A 19186-nucleotide genomic window follows, 5' to 3' on the forward strand; every position below is an offset into this window, starting at 1 on the left:
AGTTTTCTGTTAATCTGGTTTATGATGATTACTTTCTTCCTGCCGCTGGGCTATCGTGTTTTACATCGCTAACTTTGTTTACCATATAGGCCTACTGTTTCTTGTCTTCCAAACAGGCTCATGTCTCAACAACATCAGTCTAAATAGACTACTCTGGTCATTTTTATTGGTGAAAGAGGGCCTCCACTTAGCCTACATCCGCAAATGTTTTCATTGAGTTGGTTGTTAGCAATTTGCTAGCTTAATTTTAGCCTTATAAGAATCTCTGCAGCTTAACTTGCTAACCAGAAGTTGGAGCAATTATTTCATTCTTTCTTTAGTATTTTCTCAAGCTTGTTAACACAAATATGGCTGTGTGATAACTAATTTTGTTCTGTTGTTACCACAATAAACGTTTTGTCGGTGCCAAAAGTTGGTGGTTTGTGTTCATCAAACAGCGCAAGAGAAAGTACACAAGTAATCCACACCATGCTACAATAACATGATGTATAGCAGGCATAATCTTTTTAACCTTTTTAACTAGCTTAGTTTAGCGCATTAGCATGCCAAAATGTGTTAATAAGCAAGTAACCTACAGCTGAAGTTGATTGGAAAGTAAATTGCTTTGTAGCCATAAATGTAGCCAAAATGAAAATTACATGAACCTTTGGAGAACTTAAATGTGTGTTTCAAATTTAATGGTAATACATCCAACTTTTGTTATGACATTTCACTGAAATCCACAAATACTGACCTGCTTATGAGGGACAGACCGACCCTGCAGCCTACAGCTAGAATGGCTATGAGGGAAACTTAAAGTAGCCTCATCGTGTATAATTCTGCGATTCAGTTCCAACATTTTCAGAGGTTTCACACACAAGTTAGAGTTTCTCACTGTCAGTTTGCTTCCTCACGATTCGCTCATTCAGTCCTGTGCTTCACAATGTGATCATTACCCAGCACCCACATGAACATGGCTTTGATTTGAGTGGAAACATTTCCTCATCATCTCCTTACATTAGCCCAGCTGTATTCTGGCGAGGGCGAGGTGATTTTTCATTGTTGCCTGTCTACGTCTGTTTCAATAAGAATGACTGATGTGTGTGTTTGCCCCGGAGACCTCTGCAGTTCCAGTCTGACTAAAATCGCAGTACCGTGCGTTTAGCCTCAGCCATGTACTGGAAGCTCTCTTGGGGACCAAGATAGAGAAATGTAGCACATGTTTCTTGGCAAGTCAAAATGAGTGAGCTCAGTGTTTTACTTTAAGGCTGCAATAATGGCTATAGCACCAGATTAAATTCCACAGAACAGTTATGGCACGCAAAATGTCCACGGCTTACTCCTGAGAATTTGGACTGAACTGTTGTATTTTCACTCTGGGAAATCATTTCTCATGTCCTCACTGTTCTTGAGAAGACCATGACACAGAGACTTTATGTCAGGCTGGAAGTCATTTCAGAAGTATTCACAAGTCTTCGTGCATTTAAATGTGTTTCTCTACCATCTCCTTAGTTTTGCTTCAAATCCCATTTAGCTAAAGGTAAACTGCTTTAATTCTTTCCTCCATTATTCACTTGTAATTATTCCTCTCTAAACTTTCTGATGAAGTCTGGACTTAATGTGTTTGTCGTTACTGCTGCCAGGATGTTTTAAAATCTAATGGACTGTTGGGTTTATGTAGCTATATTTTCCATCCCAGCATGTTTACAATGTTTTCGAGTCATTGTCAGAGATTTTAGGCTTTCTGTGTTTTATCCGGGACTGCATGTGAAGTTTTTGCATTGTTTTGGGAGAAGAATGTCCAGCTGTGGGTTGACCGTTGGAAAGTGTAAATCAACAAGACAGATGTTATTTTTTTGGGAAACACTGAGATTTTCAGCACGCATCAGAAATGAGTAGTTGTAAGTTCATCAGTTATTTAGATTTGATTGAGAGCTAAGGTATCATTAGCTGAGCCAAAGCTGAATGGTGATGAAGGTACAGATTTCCCCTTAAATACAGAAACCTGGAAAACAGCTGATAAAACTGATCTATACCTAAATTGTTTTTCTCCAATGGACCTTCCTGATTACTTTTTCTAAACCATAAACCTGCCACTAAGATCACATCTCAACTAGACGGTTTAAGGAAGTCTTACGAGAGGTAACCACCTCTTTACTAGACTTGTTGTCACGGTTTGGGTAAAAATAAAACTGTAAAGGACCCTGGTGCAGACTTAGATATATGATTTAATCAACAAAAGACAAAACAAAAACCAAATGGAAGAACAAAAAAGTCTCACAGTCAAGGTAAAAGAATAATCCAAAGGAAAAACTGGAAACACACAATAGCAACAACGGGGAGCCACAAGGGAACAGGGGCAAAAGTCCACTGGTAACAAGACAAAGACAATGAACCAGCACAGAGACAAGGGAGCACAGAGACTAAATAAACTTAGGAGGTGAGGCTAATCAGACACAGGTGAGACAATCAAGGGGCAGGTGAAAACAATCATGGCAGGGCACACAATCAAACAAGCGGGAAACACAAAGGCAGGAAGTGGACCAACACGAGAGACAAGGTGACAAAGTAAAACAGGAAATGATCTAACCAAAGAGACACAAGTGAAATACTTAACTAAACAAGACTAAATACTGACAAGAACACAGAATAAACTAAATACAAAACTAAACGATGAGAACTCATGGCAATAGACAAAGTGACAAGGTAAAACAAGAAATAATAACTGAACACCGAAACACAAGACAAAACCAGAACTAAACTAGAAACTCATGACACTTGTTACAGAGACTGGAACACTTAATCAGCCTTTAGGGACCTGCGTTATTTATCAGATTGATCTCAGTCTGTATATGTTAGCTATGAATCCTATATGCGTTAGTTAGTCATGGTGTTCCACAAGGTTTGGTGCTTGGACCAATTCTATTCCCATTATATTTGCTTCGTCTTGGTAGAATTATCAGAAAATACTTTAGTTATGCCCTATTACCCTTCGAGAACATTGCGCCCCCAGGATGCAGGCCTGCTTGTGGTACCTAAAGTCTTTAAGAGTAGCATGGGAGACAGAGCCTAAAATTATCAGGACCTCCTCCATTGGAATCATCTACCAGTCAGGGTCCGGGAGGCAGACACCCTCTCTACTTTTAAGAGTAGGCTTAAAGCTTATAGTGAGGGCTGGCTCATGCTTGGACTATCCCCTAGTTATGCTCCTATACACTTAGACTGCCAGGGAACCGCAATAAAACACAGAACAAAATCATCTCCAATCATCATCTCCACTACAGCCTACATTGACCAACTGATGTGATTCAATTTTTAAACTAATGAAAGATTTTGACTTCCTTGAGAAGCAACTAAGACTAACCAATTAGCACGTATGAGGTAAACCTGAGAAATAATGAGCACATTATTTTTTTTGGTGGTGTTTTACATGAATGTTTTGAAATCAATTCTTTTGACATGAGTCACCGGGCACATTAGAGCACATTTTATTTGCAGCTGTCTCAATCAACAGTTGTGTTTGCACCTTGGTACCAACCTATCTAGTATAATAAGACTGAACGTATTATTTTAACCTAATTACTGTCTGAGAAAAGATGTCCAAAAGCACAGCCATGCAGTCTGCCAATGCATAGAGAGTGTGTGATTGCATGTACGATAAAGAAAAAAAACGGAAGATCGTATTACTCTTATTTCTACAAGCGTCCCAGTTTGACTATAAAGTATTAGGGCACAGGAAGTTCAACTTCAATCTTTAAGAATGTAAACAAGATAAAAATCTGTGAAAAATGTTTGACTGATGACCAAAGTGCATGAATGAATGAAACTGGGTTAATAGGATGTCGCCACATTTCACACATTTCTGTCGTCGTCCCCAGAAACTTTGACCCTGATGCGATCTCACACGACCCAGAATTCCACTCTGCATCCTGTCTGATGTTCACTTTGATCCATTGTCCCCACAAAATCTGTCCGATCCCATTCTAGATGTTCAAAGGTGTGGAAACAACACTCTTTCATGATTTTCCTCTCCATCTCTCCTACTCTTCTCATGTTCTCCCTCAGTGTGTTTCCTTTTCATCTGCTGTGGTCTGGGACTGTGTCGTCTCGTGGACAGACTCTGGGTTAACTCCCAGCGCACACCAGTATCAGATGTATTACTAATGCAAGTAGCATGGTTGTCAAGTTTCTGGCGATGTTTGACCCTAATTGCAGGCTGAATTTTCCCAAAAGTGGAAAATTAGTGGCTCTTAGTGTGCTGCCAGATACTCTCCATCCTGCTCTCCATCCTGTTTATTATTACCAACTGTGGTTTGCTCAGTCATGCAGGACTTTGAGGGTCTGCAACCTTTCAACTGCAGAGCTTTGACTGTAGGAGCTGCAGTACTTTGTGCTTATTCTCCAAGAAGGCACAGGCTTCAGTCCATGTTTTACAGAAATACATCTGTGACCATCTCAAACTTAAATCCCAAACCGCAGTAAAAGACTTTCACATCATCTCTCCCACTCAGATCTCCTAAAATGAGTCATTCACACTTCGACAATTGTTCACAAACTACTTGCCACTCATCTCTAGAGCATTAGAAGGAGGGTGATCTCACTGAATAGGTCACTCTCTCACCCTCCGCTGTACTGCAGCACCTCAGGGACTTTGACTTTCTCAAACTCAAACAACCTGGTTTCACTCCTGAAACAATGTGAGGCCACAAGGCCGAGGAGAAATGGAACTGGAAAATCTTTTTTAGGTTAATGATGTTTGTCTGTTTTTCCGTGGTTTGGTCCAAAGAAAACATTTGGCCAAGATGCTTTGAGCTGTCTGACGCCGCATCCAAAACAACAAGGATACAAGGGAAAGATCCAAGTGATTATGCACAGAGGGAAATATGACGGTGTGCGTATGTGTGTGCGTGTGTGTGTGTATTTATTTATTTGGCATAGTGTGCATAAAGCCAGTCTAAATCTATCCAAACAACTATTGTTAATGTAAGTTAAGCTTCCAGGCTGCAAGCCACGTGTGCATGTGTGTTTGCCTGCTCAAGACACAGTCTGTAGGTGTGTGTGTGTGTGTGTGTGTGTGTGTGTTGTAGTTATACTTTAAAGCTTCTGAAAAATCTCTTCTTTTCATAATCAAAACACAAACATCATCTTCGTTTACCTTCAGCCTTTATTGTCATATCATGTTATGCACTATTTGTGCAGTGACTGTCTGATGTGATTACATTTTGGATGTACTTTCTTGTGTGAAAATAAACAGCATATCTGAATAGACATGGCATGTCATTAAATTTGTTGTTACCTCCAAGATTCTGTTTTCAGGTTCTGTTTTCACTTCTGTGTTTGTCTGTTTCTGCACAGATTTTGGTGAAAGTTGCAGCTGGGTTCAGCGATGGGTCGAGGAGGAAATGATTTGATTTTGTTGCAGATGCTTTAGACATATGTGGTGAAGTAAAGCACTTTTGCATCCACACCAAAAAGTTGTTTTTGCTTTGTATTTGCTCAAAAGTCCTGAAGAAACATCGTAAAAAATGTTTATTTGTTATTTGACATTCCTTATTTGCTCTTTTTCTATGCACAATTTGACATAAAATGCCACAATTATGTGAGGCATTCTGCAACTACAACCATATGTGCAACCATGCACAAATGACCTGCATGTGGCATTTAAGTGTTCCACAATAACGTAACTAGAAAAAGAAATAAGTATACACCCACTGATTCGGAATTTCACTCATGGAACCATAAGTAAAACATTACAGATTGATACTTCTCATTGTGATGAGCCTGACTTATTATAAATGGTATTCAAGTAACCCAAATGCAAGTCATAATTTCTTCATTCATTTAGAAAAAGATGTATGTAGAGAGTGGAGAAAGAGTGAAAAGCTCAAACAACCAGCAGAAACTGTCCATACCTCTGAAAGCCATCTGTTGAAGGACAAAATGGACGTAATGGGCACATAAACCTCCCTAAGAGCACTGACAGACAGATGCACAATAGATTTCTGCTGACAGACATGAGGGTAGTGTGTGCACTCGCTCTTAACTGTGCACACAACACAATTATTGCAAACCTTAACTCAACACTTTGACATAAGGTGACACAGGTCACCTTGAATAACAAAGGCCATCATAAGCCAACTACAGTCATTTTCAGTGGCCTGCAGTATCTTTTCAATTATATTCATTATTATTGTAGTATATCTGCTCAGTACAGTAGGTCACCTTGGATGTGAGTGACTTGTTATGGACCTGTGAGATCACTGTGCTGGTCAGAAAACTCACTGAGATAAACAGTGCACTTCAGTTTTTAGCCATGCTAGCAGCATGCTAAAAGCCCAATGGCCCAAAGCCCTACCTGTCTCTGTGATCCAGTCGACTGCTAGATGAATTGACATGAAATTTAGGTATAGGTATTCATGGCCACCACGATACTAACTTGCAGATGTTCACATCATTGTCGTTTTCAGTTGGCAAAGTTAGCATTTAGCTCATTGCCCCGCTGTGACTTAGCATAGCCTCTGAAATGTTAGCATGGCAGACAAACTAAATAAATACATTATCATGATAAGCAGACAATTTCTAACAATAGCCTACAGATGTAAAGTGTGTGAGCAAATATTTTATCCCTCCTCCTACCAATAGATTTAAGCAGCCGCTAATCCATTTGCATTCACGTGCTACTGGTTTTGTGCCTTGTTGATATGACACCAAACACTTAATAAATCTTTGCAGACTTCCAGATCAGCATTTTTGTTTTTAATGTCTATTACTGACACTGCTAGATAAAATCAACATGTAAAGTTGAGTCAGTCATTCCAGTGTGGTTCACTTTTGGCTTGTCATTGAATCAAGTCTCTATTCCACATTCCATTCAAGCATGGGCAACAGCACGCAGGGAGGCAAATGTGGACTAAGCAGAATCTTCATCAATGTGCTTCCTCTCTCATTTGGTAAGATAAACTAAACCCAGACATGCAGATGTGTGTGTTAGCCTTTAAACTATTTAATTTAAGGGTTTTGTACATAATAGTAAGAATCTAAAAAGTATTAAAAGCTACTTTCAATACAAAAACGAAATATTGTATTTTAAGTTTCTGGAAACACATATTGAGTTTGAATTTGGTGTGGTTATGCTTGGCTATATTACAGACAGTCAACAATTAGCCCAATTCTGCAAAAGTCACATGGCAGCTATTTGGCTACACCCAGCATTAGCTTCCTTGGCCAAGAATTGACAGAATCGGATATTGAGTGTGGACCGCGGTTGTATGTTCTGCTGCAGTAGTTTAGTTCTCGCTGTTGGTCTATTTTTGTCTCCAGTTGTTGAGCGTCATGGGGAAAAATTTTGCTTGCTAATCAGAATCAGAATCAGAATCTGTGTTTATTGCCAAGTAGGTTTACACATACAAGGAATTTGTTTTGGTGATTTTGGTGCAGAACAAGTAACACAGAACAAGAATAAAATTAAGTAAAAGACTTAAATAGAATAAGATAAAAACTAGGAATAAGAATAAAAATATAAAAGCAATACGTATAATACAAATAGTACAAAATATGTACAACAGGTGTGATTAAAATGCTGATGATTAAAAATAATAATACAGAACTAGCTAATGCTACAGAGCTATCATTTAGAACTGCATTCAGAGCTTTGAGAACAAAATAAAAGCATATTAGCTAACGTTGCATACATGCAAACTGCTAACTTTGAAATGGATAGCAAAGCATATTGTAACTTAATCAGTGATTAAGTTAATTAATTAAATGACATATTGTTCAGCACTGCACATGTACAGTTGCTGTGCACATGGGCAGATTTCAATCAAAATGTTATCTTCCACGCCCCTACACAGTCTTGACCAACAGTCACAGCAAATGGGCTGTTTTTGAACTCTGTTTTCTAGTTATGAATGACAATTTTCTTTTACATTTTTTTTCACGGGTTATAAAACAGACTGAAATTAATTCTGATGACTCTTTATGACCTACAAAAGTAAACCAGACCAGAGTAATTTTTAATGCTTGAAACTGCTGGCGTCAGCAAAGAGATAAGAGGTACGGCTTTGTCCACAGGGGGAGCCAAAATCAACGCAAATCAAAAGTATCTCACAGCAGCTTTAATGAGACTCTGATAAAATAAATCAATGTTACTATTTCAAGCCACATTTCCAGAGGCTTTAAAATTAGGGCCCACTGTCCTTTGGCCCCATTTTTGATTTAGTTGTAATGTTATACGTGGTTCTGAGTTTCAACCATGGCAATGTTTAACTTAGTTTTTTCCACTCTTCCACATCCAAACACCGCCTGTACTTTTACCTTGTGATTTATGCAGTTTCTCTCCCCATTATCTTGAATGAGTCCCTTGTTCCTGGTTTGACCGCATCATTTTTATTCCGTCTACTGTCTCTTGAATGAGGTCAACCACCAGACTCCCCGCTCTCGCTCTGGTCTCCTCCATCTTAATGCGCCAGCAGCCAAACCACAAGCCTCAATTACCCAGCATTCCTTTGAGAAGACGAGAGAGGCCTCATGTAGCACACTATGAAATTAACGTTCATGACAAACATCTCAAGCCACAAAACTGAGACGAACAGTTGCAGAATTTCAAAATTGAGCAGTGTTACAATGATCAAATTTTTTTTAGGCTTATATTAGACAAACGACAAGATTATATTTTGAAGATATTTGTCACGATAATATTCTGCCCCACAACACTGTATTAATTCAAAAATTATTTAAGACCAGAATCTAACTTCACTTAACTTGATCCAAAAATTATATTTTAATGCCAAAGAAATATACAATTTCAAAGGAAGAAATATTAAAGGTTCATAAAAAATACAACTAAGAGACAAATGAAGCAGTCAACCACACAGTCAAAGCTAGTGGGAGATAGCTTCAGCTAGCTTTTACCATAGCCAAATTCTACAAAAGTTTTGAAGTCTTTCCAACATAAAAAAGGGACTTGTGTGTTCAGTGCGTCTGCAAAGAAAGTCTAATGTAATTGAAAGACCTTCTACTAAGCTTTGTTTGCTTCATGAGACTGCAGGTTAGCAGGTCATCCAAATATTCTGTGTTGAACATGTGGTCCTAAAATGTGTGATTAATTTTACTCATTTGTATAATTTGTAATTTTCTTGGAATTATTATGTCTGTTTGACGACATTATGTCTGTCTGATTACACATCAGGTCTACAGGTAGCACGATGCAGTCAGATGACACAAGAGAACGACAGGTAATAATGACAAAGTCAGACCACACAATAGAATGACAGGTATAACAACACAGTCAGAAGACACAACAGGGGTGGCAGGGTGCAAAATACAGAGGGTCCAAGACTCCTTGACTGACAACTGAGACCCCTGAAATCCTCCCCAGCTGGAAATGTTTTGCTCTAAGAATGTTCTGAGAATGTTACAGCGATGTTCTGGTAATGTTTTTAAGTGGGAACATTTTTATTTGGTTTCCAGAATGTTCCTTTTAATAGTAGAAGAACATTTTCAGAAAGTTGCAGTGAGAATGTTCAAATCACATTTCAGGAACGTTTTATATCTGATAGTTCAGGCCGTACTAACATCCTGTAAAGATCCTCAGAATGTTGCAGTAAGCATGTTCTGCCTTTATGTAACTTTGAGCAATAAAAGGCGTGCTGAGATGAGATCCCAGGCCTCAATAACATCCTGAAAATATCTGTCTTAGTTTTAGTCTTAACGTTACAATAACTTTATTTGAAATGATAAATATCCTTAAAACGTTTTTTGAATATTGGATTAAATTTTTTCTTTCAAACATAGAGCTTGTAGGTAATGTTAGCCAATGTTATGGGAACATTCCCTGCTAGCTGGGTCAACAGCAAAATTTTGTCGGGTCTCTTGTCACTTGCAATTGTCACTAAAAATGTATTTTAAAAGCTTACTGCAGTATCTATTGTTCGCCCAGTCACTCCACAGAACAAGGTCAAGTTAAGAGCTCCTCTCAGGTAGACGGAGATGATTGCGCAGCTGCTAACATCAGTGACCTACCGGCTGGTTTGACAGCTAAGCAGGTGCCGAATGGAAAGACCGCAACACTTGGCTGGACGTCAAGGCGGGAAAGTTAGGGTGTTTAGTGTGTTGAAAAGCAAAGAACACATCAAGACCACAGGTATAACGACACAGTCAGACGACACATTAAGATGACAGGTATAACGACACAGTCAGACGATAGGTATAATGACGCAGTCAGACGACACATCAGGATGACAGGTATAACAACGAAGGCAGACGAAACAACGGGACGACAGGAATAATGACGCAGTGAGATGACACATCAAGATGACAGGTATAACAACGAAGGCAGACCAAATAACAGGAAGACAGGTATAATGACTCAGTTAGATGACACGTCAGGGCGACAGCTATGAGGTCACGTCAAACGACACATCAGGACAACAGGTATAACGACACAGTAAGACGACAGATATAATGACGCAGTCAGACGACACATCAAGATGACAAGTATAATGACGCATTCAGACGACACTATAGGACGTCAGGTATAACGAGGCAGTCAGGCGACAAGTATACTGACACAGTAAAACGACGCATAAGGACGACAGGTATAATGAAACAGTAAGATGACAACCAGGACGACAGGTATAATGACGCAGTAAGATGACAACCAAGACGACAGGTATAATGACACAGAAAGACGACAACCAGGACGACAGGTATAATGACACAGTAAGACAACACATCAGGACAGGTATAATGACACAGTAAGACAACACATCAGGACGACAGGTAAAATGACGCAGTCAGACGACAAAAAGGACGACAGGTATAATGACGCAGTAAGACAACACATCAAGACGACAGGTATAATGACACAGTATGATGACAACCAGGACGACACGTATAATGACACAGTGAGACGACAACCAGGATGACAGGTATGATGACGCAGTAAGACAACACATCAGGACGATAGGTATAATGACGCAGTAAGACAACAAATCAGGTTGACAGGTATAATGACACATTGAGATGACAACCAAGACGACAGGTATAATGACACAGTAAGATGACAATCAAGACGACCGGTATAATGACACAGTGAGATGACAACCAAGACGACAGGTATAATGACGCAGTAAGAGAACACATCAGGTCGACAGGTATAATGACACAGTAAGATGACAACCAGGACGACAGGTATAATGACGCAGTAAGATGACAACAAAGATGACAGGTATAATGACACAGTAAGACAACACATCAGGAAGACAGGTATAATGACACAGTAAGACGACAACCAGGACGACAGGTATAATGACACAGTGAGATGACAACCAAGACGACAGGTATAATGACGCAGTAAGACAAAACATCAGGTCGACAGGTATAATGACACAGTAAGATGACAACGAGGACGACAGGTATAATGACACAGTGAGATGACAACCAAGACGACAGGTATAATGACGCAGTAAGACAACACATCAGGTCGTCATGTATAATGACGCAGTAAGACAACACATCAGGTCGACAGGTATAATGACGCAGAAAGACAACACATCAGATCGACATGTATAATGACGCAGTAAGATGACACCCAGGATGACAGGTATAATGACACAGTGAGATGACAACCAGGACGACAGGTATAGTGACACAGTAAGATGACAATCAAGACGACCGGTATAATGACACAGTAAGACAACACATCAGGAAGACAGGTATAATGACACAGTAAGACGACAACCAGGACGACAGGTATAATGACACAGTGAGATGACAACCAAGACGACAGGTATAATGACGCAGTAAGACAAAACATCAGGTCGACAGGTATAATGACACAGTAAGATGACAACGAGGACGACAGGTATAATGACACAGTGAGATGACAACCAAGACGACAGGTATAATGACGCAGTAAGACAACAAATCAGGTCGTCATGTATAATGACGCAGGAAGACAACACATCAGGTCGACAGGTATAATGACGCAGTAAGACAACACATCAGATCGACATGTATAATGACGCAGTAAGATGACACCCAGGATGACAGGTATAATGACACAGTGAGATGACAACCAGGACGACAGGTATAGTGACACAGTAAGATGACAATCAAGACGACCGGTATAATGACACAGTAAGATGACAACCAGGATGACTGGTATAATGACACAGTGAGATGACAACCAAGACAACAGGTATAATGACGCAGTAAGACAACACATCAGGACGACAGGTATAATGACGCAGGAAGACAACACATCAGGACGACAAGTATAATGACACAGTAAGAAGACACATCAGGACGACAGGTATAATGACACAGTAAGACGATAACCAGGACGACAGGTATAATGACACATTGAGATGACAACCAAGACGACAGGTATAATGACACAGTAAGATGACAATCAAGACGACCGGTATAATGACACAGTGAGATGACAACCAAGACGACAGGTATAATGACGCAGTAAGAGAACACATCAGGTCGACAGGTATAATGACACAGTAAGATGACAACCAGGACGACAGGTATAATGACGCAGTGAGATGACAACAAAGATGACAGGTATAATGACGCAGGAAGATGACAACCAGGACGACAAGTATAATGACACAGTAAGAAGACACATCAGGTTGACAGGTATAATGACACAGTAAGACGATAACCAGGACGACAGGTATAATGACACAGTGAGATGACATCCAGGACAACAGGTATAATGACACAGTATGATGACAACCAGGACTACACGTATAATGACACAGTGAGACGACAACCAGGATGACTGGTATAATGACACAGTGAGATGACAACAAAGATGACAGGTATAATGAAGCAGTAAGACAACACATCAGGACGACAGGTATAATGACGCAGTAAGATGACAACCAAGACGACAGGTATAATGACGCAGTAAGACAACACATCAGGACGACAGGTATAATGACACAGTGAGATGACAACCAAGACGACAGGTATGATGACACAGTAAGACAACACATCAGGACGACAGCTGTAATGACGCAGTAAGATGACAACAAAGACGACAGGTATAATGACACAGTAAGACAACACATCAGGACGACAGCTATAATGACGCAGTAAGATGACAGCAAAGACGACAGATATAATGACACAGTAAGACAACACATCAGGACGACAGGTATAATGACACAGTAAGACGACAACCAGGACGACAGGTGTAATGACGCAATAGGACAATACATCAGGAATACAGGTATAATGACACAGTAAGACAACACATCGGGACGACAGGTATAATGACGCAGTCTGATGGCAACTAGGACGATAGGTATAATGACACAGTAAGACAACACATCAGGTCGAAAGGTATAATGACACAGTGAGATGACAAAAAAGACGACAGGTATAATGACGCAGTGAGATGACAACCAAGACGAAAGGTATAATGACGCAGTAAGACAACACATCAGGTAGACAGGTATAATGACACAGTAAGATGACAACCAGGACGACAGGTATAATGACGCGGTAAGACAACACATCAGGACGACAGGTATAATGACATAGTGAGATGACAACCAGGACGACAGGTATAATGACACAGTAAGATGACAACCAAGACGACAGGTATAATGACACAGTATGATAACAACCAGGACGACACGTATAATGACACAGTGAGACGACAACCAGGATGACAGGTATAATGACACAGTGAGATGACAACCAAGACGACAGGTATAATGACGCAGTAAGACAACACATCAGGTCGACAGGTATAATGACACAGTAAGACAACACATCAGGTCGGCATGTATAATGACGCAGTAAGATAACACCCAGGACGATGGGTATAATGACACAGTGAGATGATAACCAGGACGACAGGTATAATGACACAGTAAGATGACAATCAAGACGACCGGTATAATGACACAGTGAGATGACAACAAAGATGACAGGTATAATGACACAGTAAGATGACAACCAAGACGACAGGTATAATGAAAAAGTATGATGACAACCAGGACGACTCGTATAAAGACACAGTGAGACGACAACCAGGATGACTGGTATAATGACACAGTGAGATGATAACCAAGACGACAGGTATAATGACGCACTAAGACAACACATCAGGACGACAGGTATAATGACGCAGAAAGACAACACATCAGGACAACAGGTATGATGACGCAGTAAGATGACAACGAGGATGACAGATATAATGACACAGTGAGATGACAACCAAGACGACAGGTATAATGACGCAGTAAGACAACACATCAGGACGACAGATATAAAGACGCAGTAAGATGACAACAACGACTACAGGTATAATAACACAGTAAGACAACACATCAGGACGACAGCAATAATGACACAGTAAGACGACAACAAAGACGACCGTTATAATGACACAGTAAGACAACACATCACGACGACAGGTATAATGACACAGTAAGACAACAACCAGGACGACAGGTATAATGACACAGTGAGATGACAACCAAGACGACAGGTATAATGACGCAGTAAGACAACACATCAGGAAGACAGGTATAATGACACAGTGAGATGACAACCAAGACGACAGGTATCATGACGCAGTAAGACAACACATCAGGACGACAGCTATAATGACACAGTAAGACAACACATCAGGTCGACAGGTATAATGACACAGTAAGAGGACAACCAGGACGACAGGTATAATGACGCAGTAAGACAATACATCAGGACGAAAGGTATAATGACACAGTAAGACGACATCCAGGACGACAGTTATAATGACACAGGGAGATGACAACCAAGACGACAGGTATAATGACACAGTAAGACAATACATCAGGACAACAGCTATAATGACGCAGTAAGATGACAGCAAAGACGACAGATATAATGACACAGTAAGACAACACATCACAACGACAGGTATAATGACGCAGTAAGACAACACATCAGATTGACAGGTATAATGACGCAGTAAGATGACAATCAAGACGACCGGGATAATGACGCAGTAAGATGACAACAAAGATGACAGGTATAATGACACAGTAAGACAACACATCAGGAAGACAGGTATAATGACACAGTAAGACGACAACCAGGACGAGAGGTATAATGACACAGTGAGATGACAACCAAGACGACAGGTATAATGACGCAGTAAGACAAAACATCAGGTCGACAGGTATAATGACACAGTAAGATGACAACGAAGACGACAGGTATAATGACACAGTGAGATGACAACCAAGACGACCGGTATAATGACGCAGTAAGACAACACATCAGGTTGTCATGTATAATGACGCAGTAAGACAACACATCAGGTCGACAGGTATAATGACGCAGTAAGACAACACATCAGATCGACATGTATAATGACGCAGTAAGATGACACCCAGGATGACAGGTATAATGACACAGTGAGATGACAACCAGGACGACAGGTATAGTGACACAGTAAGATGACAATCAAGACGACCGGTATAATGACACAGTAAGATGACAACCAGGATGACTGGTATAATGACACAGTGAGATGACAACCAAGACAACAGGTATAATGACGCAGTAAGACAACACATCAGGACGACAGGTATAATGACGCAGGAAGATGACAACCAGGACGACAAGTATAATGACACAGTAAGAAGACACATCAGGACGACAGGTATAATGACACAGTAAGAGAACACATCAGGTCGACAGGTATAATGACGCAGTGAGATGACAACAAAGATGACAGGTATAATGACGCAGGAAGATGACAACCAGGACGACAAGTATAATGACACAGTAAGAAGACACATCAGGACGACAGGTATAATGACACAGTAAGACGATAACCAGGACGACAGGTATAATGACACAGTGAGATGACATCCAGGACAACAGGTATAATGACACAGTATGATGACAACCAGGACTACACGTATAATGACACAGTGAGACGACAACCAGGATGACTGGTATAATGACACAGTGAGATGACAACAAAGATGAAAGGTATAATGAAGCAGTAAGACAACACATCAGGACGACAGGTATAATGACGCAGTAAGATGACAACCAAGACGACAGGTATAATGACGCAGTAAGACAACACATCAGGACGACAGGTATAATGACACAGTGAGATGACAACCAAGACGACAGGTATGATGACACAGTAAGACAACACATCAGGACGACAGCTGTAATGACGCAGTAAGATGACAACAAAGACGACAGGTATAATGACACAGTAAGACAACACATCAGGACGACAGGTATAGTGACACAGTAAGACGACATCCAGGACGACAGGTATAATGACACAGTGAGATGACAACCAAGACGACAGGTATGATGACGCAGTAAGAAAACACATCAGGACGACAGGTATAATGACGCAGTAAGATGACAACCAAGACGACAGGTCTAATAACGCAGTAAGACAACACATCAAGACGACAGGTATAATGACGCAGTAAGATGACAACCAAGACAACAGGTAAAATGACACAGTATGACAACACATCAGGACAACAGCTATAATGACGCAGTAAGATGACAACCAGGACGACAGGTATAATGACACAGTGAGATGACAACCAGGACGACAGGTATAATGACACAGTAATATGACAACACAGACGACAGGTATAATGACACAGTATGATAACAACCAGGACGACAAGTATAATGACACAGTGAGACGACAACCAAGATGACATGTACAATGACACAGTGAGATGACAACCAAGACGACAGGTATAATGACGCAGTAAGACAAGACATCAGGTCGACAGTTATAATGACGCAGTAAGACAACACATCAGGTCGACATGTATAATGACGCAGTAAGACGACAACCAGGAGGAGAGGTATAATGACACAGTGAGATGACAACCAAGACGACAGGTATCATGACGCAGTAAGACAACACATCAGGACGACAGGTATAATGACACAGTAAGACGACAACCAGGACGACAGGTATAATGACACAATGAGATGACTACCAGGACGACAGGTATAATGACGCAGAAAGATGACAACCAAGACGACAGGTATAATGACACAGTATGATGACAACCAGGATGACACGTGTAATGACACAGTGAGAAGACAACCAGGACGACAGGTATAATGACACAATTAGATGATAACCAAGACGACAGGTATAATGACGCAGTAAGACAACACATCAGGTCGACAGGTATAATGACGCAGTAAAACAACACATCAGGTCGACATGTATAATGACGTAGTAAGATGACACCCAGGACAACATGTATAATGACACAGTAAGACAAGACATCACTTCGACAGGTATAATGACGCAGTAAGACAACACATCAGGACGACAGGTATAATGACGCAGAAAGATGACAACCAGGACGACAGGTATAATGACACAGTGAGATGACAAGCAAGTCGACAGGTATAATGACGCAGTAAGACAACACATCAGAACGACAGCTATAATGACGCAGTAAGACAACACATCAGGTCGACAGGTATAATGACACAATAAGATGACAACGAGGACGACAGGTATAATGACACAGTGAGATGACAACCAAGATGACAGGTATAATGACGCAGTAAGACAACACATCAGGTCGACGTGTATAATGACGCAGTAAGACAACACATCAGTTCGACAGGTATAATGACGCAGTAAGACAACACATCAGGTCGACAGGTATAATGACGCAGTAAGACAACACATCAGGTCGACATGTATAATGACGCAGTAAGATGACACCCAGGACGACAGGTATAATGACACAGTGAGAAGACAACCAGGACGACAGGTATAGTGACACAGTAAGATGACAATCAAGACGACTGGTATAATGACACAGTGAGATGACAACCAGGACGACAGGTATAATGACGCAGTAAGACAACACATCAGATTGACAGGTATAATGACGCAGTAAGACAACACATCAGGTCAACAGGTATAATGACACAGTAAGATGACAACCAGGACGACAGGTATAATGACGCAGTGAGACAACACATCAGGACGACAGGTATAATGACGCAGTAAGACAACACATCAGGTCGACAGGTATAATGACACAGTGAGATGACAACCAAGACGACAGGTATAATGACACAGTAAGATGACAATATAGACGACCGGTATAATGACACAGTGAGATGACAACTACGACGACAGGTATAATGACACAGTAAGATGACAACTAAGACGATAGGTATAATGACGCAGTAAGACGACAACCAGGACGACAGGTATAATGACACAGTAAGACAAAACATCAGGACAACAGGTATAATGACGCAGTAAGATGACAGCAAAGACGACAGGTATTATGACACGTTAAGACAACACATCAGGACGACAGCTATAATAACGCAGTAAGATGACAAGAAAGACGACAGGTATAATGATGCAGTAAGACGACAACCAGGACGACAGGTATAATGACAGAGTGAGATGACATCCAGGACAACAGGTATAATGACGCAGTGAGATGACAACCAAGACGACAGGTATAATGACACAGTAAGACGACAACCAGGACGACAGGTATAATGACACAGTGAGACGACAACCAGGACGACAGGTAAAATGACGCAGTAAGATGACAACCAAGACGACAGGTATAATGACACAGTGAGATGACAAGCAAGACGACAGGTATGATGACGCAGTAAGACAAGACATCACTTCGACAGGTATAATGACGCAGTAAGACAACACATCAGGACGACAGGTATAATGACGCAGTAAGATGACAACCAGGACGACAGGTATAATGAGACAGTGAGATGACAAACAAGACGACAGGTATAATGACGCAGTAAGACAACACATCAGAACGACAGGTATAATGACACAGTAAGACAACACATCAGGACGACAGGTATAATGACACAGTAAGACGACAAACAGGATGACAGGTATAATGACACAGTGAGATGACAACCATGACGACAGGTATGATGACACAGTGAGATGACAATCAGGACCACAGGTATAATGACGCAGTAAGATGACAACCAAGACAACAGGTATAATGACACAGTATGATGACAACAAAGATGACAGGTATAATGACAAAGTAAGACAACACATCAGGACGACAGATATAATGACGCAGTGAGATGACAACCAAGACGACAGGTATAATGACGCAGTAAGACAACACATCAGGACGACAGGTATAATGTTGCAGTA

This window comes from Semicossyphus pulcher, unplaced genomic scaffold, assembly GCF_022749685.1.
Source record: "Semicossyphus pulcher isolate SPU_LCO1_2020_fin unplaced genomic scaffold, fSemPul1.0.p SCAF_3, whole genome shotgun sequence".
Taxonomy (NCBI): Eukaryota; Metazoa; Chordata; class Actinopteri; order Labriformes; family Labridae; genus Semicossyphus; species Semicossyphus pulcher.